The following is an 11,032-nucleotide window of genomic DNA, read 5'->3' on the forward strand; positions in this document are numbered from 1 at the left end:
GCAAAGCCTCCCTCTTCTCCCTCAAGAGAAGCATCACTTCCCCTGGTTTCTAAGGAGGCAGCTGACAGGGCCATTCCTGTCCTGGGGGCTGGTGGGGTGATGTGGGTTAGAAAGCGATGGCCCTGATGCCACAGCAACCTGAAGCACGCAGACGTGTGATTACAACGGCTGCTGCCGTGTCGTGCTCACGTGGCGTATGCCAGGCTCCGGCTAATAAGCTCATCGTCTCAGTTAACTCTGGAGACAGCCTTGTGATAGAGACCGTTCTCCCCACACCAGACCAGGAAATGAGGCTCAGCTCAGTAAAACTTGCCATCCTTGTCAGCCCAGGTCGTCAGTGCTCTGAAGCTGTAACTGCCTCTCACAGGAACAGAGACTGGAAGGGAGTGTGCAAAATAGAAAATGGTGGTGTGCCAACTCCCACGTCCCCATCCCTTTCCTGCGAGTGTGCTGTGTCCTCCGGACGCTCCTGGTGACCCAAGTGCACCTCAACTCTGAGCCATCATCTCCCTCTCCTGGCACCTTTGTCCTCTAACTGAATTTTCTAAGCCAGATACAAATGCCTTGAAGGCGACCTTGCCTCTTGCCACCCACCACGTCCACTAGGAAATCATCTCTGCCTTGACCCCGCCTTCCTCACGCTCCCTCCTCTCTGACTTGCTCCCTCTCATCACCACACCCTGCCTGGCATCCACATCTGGTCCTGTCAACCCATCTGCCCACAGACTTGGCACAGCTCTCCACCTCCTACCCTGTTGAGACTCTCCACCGAGGCCTTTACGGCCCAGCCTCAGTTTACCCTATAGTCTCATTTACTACCACGGCCCCTCCCTGTCCACACACCGCCTATCCCCCTCCCCTCCCACGGCACCTCCGTCCCTCAACAATGCCAAGCCCTTTCAGAGCTCAGCAACCACACCCCGCCCCGGATGGCCACGCTTCCCAAGCTTCTCTCTACCAGGTACACCTCTAAGCACCTCCCCTCCCCAGCTTGACCCCACACTTCAGCAGGGAGGGGCCACCACCCGTCTTTGCCCCCCCACAGCCTGGCTCAGAGAGGGACTGCCGCCTGGGTAAATGAATGCAGCAATCAAGAGGAGCCTGTGGGCACTCCCCGAGCCAGGACCTGGGTGAACTTGAACCAGTTCCAGGCAGTAAAGGAGAAAATGCACAGAACAGCCTGGGGCTCAGAATTAACTACCAGCCTTCTCTTTGTCTGCACCTGATGAAAGTGGAGTTGATGTGCCCTCTGGGTTGGAGGAGGCTGGGTGCCAAGGTGAGCGCCTTCTCAAGCACCCCGGGCACCTGAGTTTCCTTACCTGGATGAGTTGTCCTTGGGCCACGACTGCCCACGGCCTGGTGCTGCCGGCTCCAAGAGCACCCAGGCAGAGGCACGCACCTTCCCCTCCTCCCACCTGCCCAAGGGCTCCTGTGCCTGAACTAAATAGGTAATTACAGGCCCAGATGCAGGCTCTGTTCCTGACTGCACAGTTCTGCCAGGATTGAGGAAAATGTCCTCCAGAAACCATTGAGGACATCAAGTCCTTTGAGAGCCTCTTCATTTGGTTGTTTCCTTCCCTAAGAGGCCAGAAACGCACTCGTGCATCCAATCAGCGGCTATTCTGCTTCAGTGACTATGCAAAGCTGTTCGTTCAGTCCCGTGAACATGGAAAATAAGCCGTGAGCATCCCTGGGGGCTCTGTTGGCTACCCACCAGCATCCCCCGTCCAAGTGTGACAGGACCAGAATCCCATGAAACATCAAGCTGGCCACCTTTGCATGGGGCCAGCTTTGGCCGTCCAGACAGTCAGGGTGATCTCATCCCCCATGCCTCAGTGACTGTTCCACATGACCCAGAATTCAGTGGGTCAGCCCAACATATTCCTGATATTGCCTTGGGAATGGAGGAATGACATAATTTGGAGCAATGACACAGGAAAATTTGCTAGGAAATTCCTGGAGTGGGGAAAAGTTTCCTTGCTTTTCTGAAAGAGTCTGAAGAAGAGATATGGTAGCAGTTGTGAGGGTTAGAACCTGGGAGGCCTTTTTGCCACCATGAGGGAAACTGCTTATAGTCCAGGCTTCTATACTATCTTGGAGGGCAAAGACTGAATGAAAACAAGGTGCTTGATAACATTGTTGAGCTGCTGAATCAAGCCAACCCTGAAATCCATCCTCCCTCTGAATCTTCCCAGTTCGTGAGTCAGTCAATCCCCTTTGGTGGTGGAGCTAGAATAAGATGAGTTTTCTTTTTCTGACAGTCCTAACAGATTCAATCCAATGGAAAATGCTGGGAAATGGCTTCCTACAAAGGTGGGAGCTCTCTACTAAGAGACAAAAATCTGTGTCACCCTGCACCACGGTCTGCCATCAATAAAAGAGGTAATGCATCAACCTGATGGGCTTCCCTGGGTCAGGAAGATCCCCTGGAGAAGGGAATGGCAACCCATTCCAGTATTCTTGCCTGGAGAATCCCATGGACAGAGGGGCAGTGGAGTGGGAGTGCAGATGTGATCATTGAAAAGTTCCTAGCACATAGTTGGAACTATGTAGATGCTCAAGAAATGATATTCCCTTCCCTTGCCACTTCAAGAGTCAGTTATTCTGGGATTTCATTATAAACAGCAATTGCGATTTTTGCTTTCCTTTCCTGAAATAGTTGCATTTAGGGTCAAATAAAGAGATGTGAAAACACTGAGAAATACAGAAGCCTCCACCTAATTAAGGCACGAATACGGCACTCAAAGGCACTCAGGCTGTGATCCTCCTAAGTTTTTGCCATCCCTGCTGCCACCTCTGTGAAGCCAAGCTCCCACAGCCCCGGTTGTTCTCCTTTGACCTTCCTCACAGGCACAGGAACTGCACATTATATGCCTGAATCCCTGCCAGACCCTATGTGGACAAGGACTGCATCTGCCTCTGCCCTCCACGCATCCATTTAGTATGTAGGGCAGAGGCTGGCCCTCAGTGAACGACTCGAGAGAGAGAGGGAGACTCCCAAGGTCACTGCATATGGCGCCTCTGGGAAATCAGAACAATACACCGCTCTTGACAACTGTAGGTCAGTGGACAGTGTTCTGGCTAGCAGAGAGCTCTCCCAGCTGCCCGGCCAAAGTCCTGGTAAAACCCTCGTTGCCAAGCCAGCGAGTGGCTTCCTGCTGTCATTCTCCACGTGTGACCACGCCTTTCTTTTTGAGCCCCCCCCCTCACACACACAGTACATCTCAGTTTCTGCCGCATGTCTCTCCTGGTTCTCTCCCCGCCTCTTCATTTCCCCCACTCCAAAAGCCACAGGGATGGGGAGGGGGCTCTGGGGGGTTGAACACCACCAGGCCTCCCCACCTGGTCTCTTGCTTCTGTTTCCCTTCACACATCAGCTTCTTCCCCTCCCACTGTGATGAGCTTTTTCATTCTAAAAGGAAGGTGCTCAGACACAGCAGCTCGAACCCACACTCTCACAGCTTAGCAGCCCAAGAGGAAGGAATACACCTCCTCTGGCTCCACATTCAGAATCCTAGGGAAGCACTCTGATTGGCCTAGCTTGAGTCATGTGACTGCACCTTGAGCCAATCCCTGAGTTGAGCTGCAATGATTGGCAGCTCCACTAGACTGCCCTGTGGCTGTGATCTGTTTACTCCGGGCTGTTCCCACTTAGCTTGACAGGCGCCTGTCCCTCTCCCATCTCATGTCCCTGCCCCTTCCCTCACACAGCAGCCCTCAGGTGATGAAAGGAACCAGTGAGTGGCATCATCTGTCCTTCCTGATGCCCTCTTCTCACAGGACCACCTCCCAGCCCAGCATTCACTTATTTCTGTTCTTACTCCCAGATTCTCTTGCCCACCGCCCCGCTAGGCTTAGAAAGGTTGCAGACCCCTCCTTGCCTGCAAGAAGTGAGCCCCTTCTCTCCAGAGACACGGATTGCACACAGAGAGATGCAAAAAGCAAGTTGAAGAAGAAAAAAGGCAAACTGAGACACAAAGGGGTCTAAAGGCCCAGCAGGGGCTCCGGGAATTACACTGTCATCCTCTCTCTGTGGCCCAGCCTCTGTGACAGCAGAGTCACTCTGCAGTGTTGTTACGTTTCTATCCCAAACCTCTCCCCCAGGGCCCACGGTGAGGCCCGTTTCATCCTCAGTCAGAATCCTGTTCTCCTGTATCTTTTCTGGGGATGTCAAGGCGCTGCACCAATTGTTAGTCTTTAATAACTTAGTGTGTGTTATCTAGTTTCTTAGTTTAGATGGCAGGAGAGCCCAAGCTCTTCTCCCGACAGGTAGGCAACTCGGGATGCTGTTAAGTGTGAAGAAAAAGGCTCTCCTGGGAGAAGAGGTCCTAGGTCCCCAGTGGGGATTCTGAGCAGCCAGAAATCACTGAAAACCTGGGTGCCGAGGAGGAGAAGGCTGGGGAGAGAGCACTTCTGTTGGAAATACTTGTGGCGTGCTAAAGAAAGCTTGACTTTGTTTAAGATTTTTTAAAAAATAAAGGTAAGAAGTGGCCTGTGCCCATAAGTCCAGGTCATTTCAAGTTTACAGACTGTAGGAACTGAAGAAACCCTGTGTAATCTCCAACAAATCTCTCATCAAACACCCAGACTTCCCATGATGGGACCTTGGGCAGAGTAAACAGGACCCCTCTTGAGAGTAAAGGTCAGTGGCCACTGAGAGTCAGGGCCCCCATGGGCTTTGGGTGAAGAAAATGCTCACAGTCAATCTCTGCTGAGCTGTGGAGGAAGAACCCAAGTCAGACTCTGGTGGTGACTAGCAGGGTTTGACTGCAGGAGGACCTGACCACCCCCGTCCCCCACATTTCCACTGTTGTTTTAGTCATTCAGTCACGTCCAACTCTTTGCAACCGCATGGACTGCCAGGCTCCTCTGTCCATGGGATTCTCCAGGCGAGAGTACTGGAGTGGGCTGCTATTTCCTTCTTCAGGGGATCTTTCCAACCCAAGGATCGAACCCGCATCCCCTGCATTGCCAGGGGATTCTTACTGCTGAGCCGCCAGGGAAGCCCATCTCCAGCCTTCCCTGAACCTTGCTTATCTCATTGCCCCTTCTCAGCTACTGTGATGAATGAGGAAACGGCGACTGTCATTGCTGTTCTTGTTAATTTCACTGAAAGGCATAGTTTGTAGAAAACAGGTGCAGATGGCTGCAGTAGAGGGTGAATCAGTGCTCTGAGTCAGTGAGGCCTGGGCAAACCCAGTCACGTGTGCGCAGGCTACAGGGGACCAGTTACCGGACACAGGCCCCGAGAAGGTACGCTCACCCTCCCAAGGTGATGAGTAGGAAATAGGCTCCACTGTCCAGGTCTTTTGGGGATTTGACCCCCGTCTTCTGGAGGTAACCACAGCAGAGCTTTTCAATAGCATAAACGTTTATTTGCCCTCCCACCCCTATGTCCCCTCAAAAAAAAGGGCAAACCCAAGAAGAGGACGGCAGGCAGGTTTTCTAGCATGTGCTGTGAACTGCTGTCAAACTTTAACGTCTCATTAACCACCTGCTCTGCCTGCCTCCCTGTTCCCTATGGCATCTCTGCTGGGTGCAGGCTCGTCTCTCCCAAAGTCGGCCCCCATCATCCCCCACCCCCACCCCAGCCTCTGGGCACCAACTCTGATGAGCAATTACCAGGTTCCTGGCCATTTGCAGTCACTGCTAATATCAAGTCTCCTCGGTGACCACGGTTCCAGGAAGCCGAGGAGAGCTCCGTCCCCCGCCGCCTGGAATTTCATTTGGCTCTGGCGCCCAGACCATCTAGAAGGGGTATAGCCGCGTGCCCAGGCGCTTAAGCCATTTGTGGTAAAAGGATCCGGATGTGCAAATGGCTGAGTTCCCTGTTATTGGATTGTTTTCTCCACTAGATGAAAAACAGATTTTTTTTCCCCTCAACTGGCTGCAGCTCCATTCAAGTTACTATGAAAAGAACTTATGGCGCACACTATATATATGGGAAGTCTTTAAAAGGGAAGGCCTTGCTTGGTGTGAGGCCCAGTGTGGTGGATACAGGATGGCTGACATTTTTGCCCAGTGGTTCCCAAGCTCCCTTCTGTGCATGGCACCGTGGCAGGCGGAGGGGCGAGGGCTGAGCCGAAGATGAAACAAGAGGAAGGAAGACTGTGAGGCAAGGAGAGGGTCTGGGCACCCTATGTCCAGGAGGCCTTGAAGATCCATGGCAAGGAGGATGTTGGAGGAAGAGGGAATCACAGAATACAAGTAACGCAGAGGATCCCTTGGGGGCCAGGCTAGACCTGGGGGCTGGAAATAAATGTCCTCTCAGGTCACCTGTTACCCGAGCTGTGACGCAGGTGAGGGATGAGGCAGGTGAAAAGGGATGAGGCCCGAGAAGGGAGGAAGGTTAGGAGGTTTCCTTGTCAAACATTCATTAAGCTCCTACTGTGTGCTGACAACATGCCCAGTCTGGAGTTGTGACAGAGAAAAAATACAGACCAGATCCTTGCCTATCCAAGGCTTCCTTCCATTCTTGGGTGATAGGAGACGCGAGGAAACAGATGTTTATGCATCGAAAAGAAAACAAAGAGCAGAGCAGGAGGCGGCAGCGGGGAGCTGGCCGTGCGGGGTGTTGGCTTTGCTCCAGCTGACAGTGAGCACAGTGGGATTAAGACCTTTAAAGGGATTTAGATCCACCGCTGAAAGCATGCACTCCCCTTTCAGATGGTGTGCAAGTCCTGGAGGACTGAACACTCCAGAAACATACATTCGGCCCTTCAAGTCCATTTGCACGACTCCCTCTGGGCTGTGTGATAAAAGGAATCGAGGATCTCACTATCTCTTCCTATGAAATAAGACCTTCCAGAGTGAGGTCTGAACCTTTCCCTGTGCCTTTTTTTTTTTTTTAAAGCTCACACTCCTAATGTGAAACCTGGCCCGTGTGGGTACCCCACATGGGCAGAGGTGTTTTAAATGCAATGTAGACAGAGCACAACCAAGCCATGTCTGGATGTTGTATTTTTTTAGCCACACAAAAAGAACAGGGCTTCGACGGTACTGTGGGTGATTAAGCCTCAAATAAGTTAGACCTGAGAGCTCAGCAGCTGCCGAGGCAAGTCGCCGCCCAGTTAGAAAGAAACTCTACAAAGAAGAGCACCGCCAGGATGTGTGACCTCAGCCTGCGTCCACACTGTCACCCCCGATCACAGTGAAGACCCCAGCACACACACTCACTCAGGGCTCCTCTGGCACTCGGGAAAGGCTATTGCGTTCATTTGTGCCCTTGGTTTCTGGGCCGTTTGGTGGTTCAGGGCACCTCGAGTTGAGGACATAAGAAGTAATTGGTCTTTTCAGGCCAAAGGTTCCCTCTAAAGCCTGCTTATCCCCAGCATGAGGGTCAGTTGGGCAAAACAAAGCTCTCTGGCCATACCAGCCCCCACTGGCAGAGAGGATCAGGAGCTCCCAGCTCCTTGATGGACTGTGTGAGGCGGTATTTCCCTATTGGGGAAGGGGAGACCTCCTGGCTATACTGCAGTTCAGCTCTGGCTAGCCCTGGTGGGGGCGGGGGTGGGCGGGGGTGCGTGGCACTGATTCTGTAAGTAAAGGGCTTCCCCAAAGCCACCCTAATTTCAGATACCAGCCACACTTCTAGGGGTCCCCAGCCACCTGCACTTCTGACCAACTGGCTACAAATTCAGGGATTATCACAACCCGCTCGGGTTCAATAATTCCATAGAATGTCTCACAGTACTCAGTGAGTTATTGAGTTACCTGTTCTCTTGAGAGGTCTTATCCACCCAGCTGGGCTGGCAATGGCCCAAAGCCATGAGCAGCCTCTGAGAATTATCTCATGATCATTCCACCAAAACCAAAGTAAAGACCTTCTATGATGGTCTCCATCATAAAAGGAGGAATTACATTCTATAAACAAGATAACGTGTATAACGCATTCGGCACTGGGTCTGACACATTGTAAGCACTAGAAAAAATATATATATAATATTATATCAATATATAATATATACATATTATATATATAACTCCAGTTATATACATATGATATATAATATGATGTATTAATATATATAACTCCAGTTATATATATCATATAAATATATATGATATATTATGTGATATATTAATATATAATATATTATATATAACTGGAGCCCAGAGAGGTTAAGTAACTTCCCCAAAGTCACACAGCTATGAAGAGGCAGAACTCGGGTTTGAATACCAGTAGGTGTGACTACAAAGGCCATACTCTTAACTAAGGTTAATTGGCACCTACTCTGAGTCATACAGGTTCCTGCTCTTGGGAATCTTAAATGGAGCACCAGAGACAGAAACTCAGATAGGCGTGATTCAAAGCAAAATGCAATAGGAGGTATTATTGCAGAGCCGGTGAGGACAGGGAGGGAAGTGACAGAGATGGCACATGAGGTGGGCCTTGAAGAAGAGGTTCGAAGTTGACAGAGATTGCAGGAAAAGGCATCAGAGCAGATGGACTAACACATGCAAAGGCGCTGAGACAGAGGACGCAGTGTCTGAACCAGGATGGGGAGTCGTCCATTGCAACAGAGGCAGGCGGTGCGGCCGGGACTAGGGCGCAGGGCAGGTGCCTCCAGATCACGGAGGATGCTGCCCATTGGGCTGAGGCATCTGCTCTGCATCATGGAGGCCCTGGAGGAGCAGCCCCTTCTCCAAATGTGGCAGATATCTGATTCAGATGCCGATGTGCTCAGAGCTACTTCATCAAGAAAACCCAGACACAAAGCACAGTATGCTCAGCCCACAGCCACGTCCAAGCAGGGTGGGCGCCTGGCCCTGCTCAGGGGGGAGGCGATGCCTACCAGCTCTGATGCCATCTGGCCTATAGCCCTAGGCCCCCTCTTGCTTTAGGAACAGAAGTCACCCAGTTACAAACACACCATTGCTTGGATTCCCTGAATAAACCCGCAAGCACAGAAGGGCTGTTATTTTATTTTGACGAGGCGGTCAGGTAGGTAGGTAGCATGACTGCCAAGGGCATGAAGCCAACATTCAACATCATTGCCTGACAACACAGCAGAAAGGAAGAGAAAATGAGCTTTCTTATAATACTAAAGCACGAGGCGCAAACGTGATGAACCTGTGCTCATCACCGAGAAGCTGCAATCCTCTACTCTGTGATCATATTTACTATCGTGTGGGTCCTCAGCCACAGGCTACTTGTACTCATCCGCATGTCCAGCAAATGGCTCCATCTCTCTTGATGAGATCGGAAAGACTCATGTGTGCCTTGAAATTCCAAAACGTCCACGTTCTGCCCCCCAAAATCCAAGGAGCAGCCGGAGTTGATATGGAGATCTCCTCACATTTTATATGGTCAAGAAGAGTTGGTCCCCAGCTTGCATTTAATTCTGTCTTCTTGGGTTTTGAGCTATTAAAACTTTATAGAATCTGTTCACAGGCTTCCCCTGGGACCTTCCCCTGCTGGCAGGTGCTACACTTCAGAACCTATGCTCTTTCCTTTCTCAAATTGAAGATTTCACGTCTCTCGTTGCTGCACCTCACTTGGGCCAGAGTAGAACGAGTTACCTGGGCAAAATACGTCCTTACCAACTGGTCACACTGCAGGAGAGAAACTAAATCCACACTTGAAATAAATCTGAGCGGAATAATTTGAGGATCATCCAAATATTGTGCTTCTGGCTAACCTATTACACAGAGAGAGCTGCATCTGGGTTCATACAGCCTTCTTCCTTCAACAGCAAAGGGTCTCGGGGTGAGGACTTACCCCACAAAGCACTGCGCGAGCCGCAGGAGGAAGAGTCAGGGCTTAGGAATGCTTCAGTCCTGAGCTGGATGTTTTGAAAAATGAAGTTGAACTAATCCAAAGCTCCAATTATTGATTCTAGACTTTCCTTCCCTGAAAACAGGTCAAGAAAGAGGCACCTGGCCCCAATTCAGCTGGTTTTACTTTCAAAGTAGCCTTGGTCTGTAGACGTGATCTCAGACCCTGAAATCAATCCCTCTTATGGGAAGGCAGAGGGGAAAGCCAGGAGGAGGGGCTGGGAACGTCCCAGGGCAGCAAGCATCCAGCAGTCCCCAAGATGTGACCAGCGCCCTGACATTTCCAAGGCACCTTCTCCTCAGCTGATGCCCAAGAGGTCCATCAGGAAGGCAGCCAGGTCAAACAGATGAGGAAACAGGTTAAGGCTTTCTGAATTCTGTTCCTCCTTCATAATAGTGTGCAAGGTGCACGTGGCTTTAAAGTCCTTCACTCTTTCGTGGATGTCCCCTTTAGTACTTCCTGCAAGCTCATTTGTCCTGCTGGGGCTCTTCCCAGTCCACTCCCTGAAGAAATGGTGGGATAACGGAAGGAACTGATTGTAACCTCAGGGATCTAGGCTCTGTTGAGCCATCACTCAGGTGTCATGCGGGTGTTGCCCCATGACTTTGACATTTGGAACAAAGACACACTCATGGGAAGAGGCAATTTCAGACTCTTCACAACTCACAGACACCTCCCTCCAAAAGCACATCTTAAACTTTTTGGAAAATGGCTAAATGAGAAGAGACAAAATCCTTGCCTGGAACTGAATTTGTGGGGTAGGGGGTAGGTGTAGCAGCTCTATCACGAATCATACTAATTCTACTCTAAAATTACACTTGACCCCTCCAAGCAGTCAATCCGATCGCATCCCTCTAGACCGTGATTCAGCCCTTCTCAATGCTAAAAATGTCAGTCTTCTCTCCGACAGCTTAAAACAAATTGATGTATTTATATCCTACCAATCTGTAAGTTCTCGGGGTGTGAATTGGTTGTTTACTTTAAAGAGCAGCTCACAGTAAGAATTCTGATTATGGTGGTTCTGCGGTGAGGGTTGACTGCGAAGAGCAGGCAGAGCGCCTGGGTTCACATCTGATAACCATTTCACAAGAGTTTGCAAGGGGAGAAGACACTCCTCACCAGGAGTGATTCCGATGGAGCTGAAGGCCCACCCGCTATGGCAGATAATTTCACATCTGTCTGTGCACTCATCAAATGAGTATGGATAATAGTGACTGGCTTCACAGAGCGCCCACTGCACGTGCCAGCCCTGTG

Source organism: Bos mutus, chromosome 25 (genome assembly GCF_027580195.1).
Source record: "Bos mutus isolate GX-2022 chromosome 25, NWIPB_WYAK_1.1, whole genome shotgun sequence".
NCBI lineage: Eukaryota > Metazoa > Chordata > Mammalia > Artiodactyla > Bovidae > Bos > Bos mutus.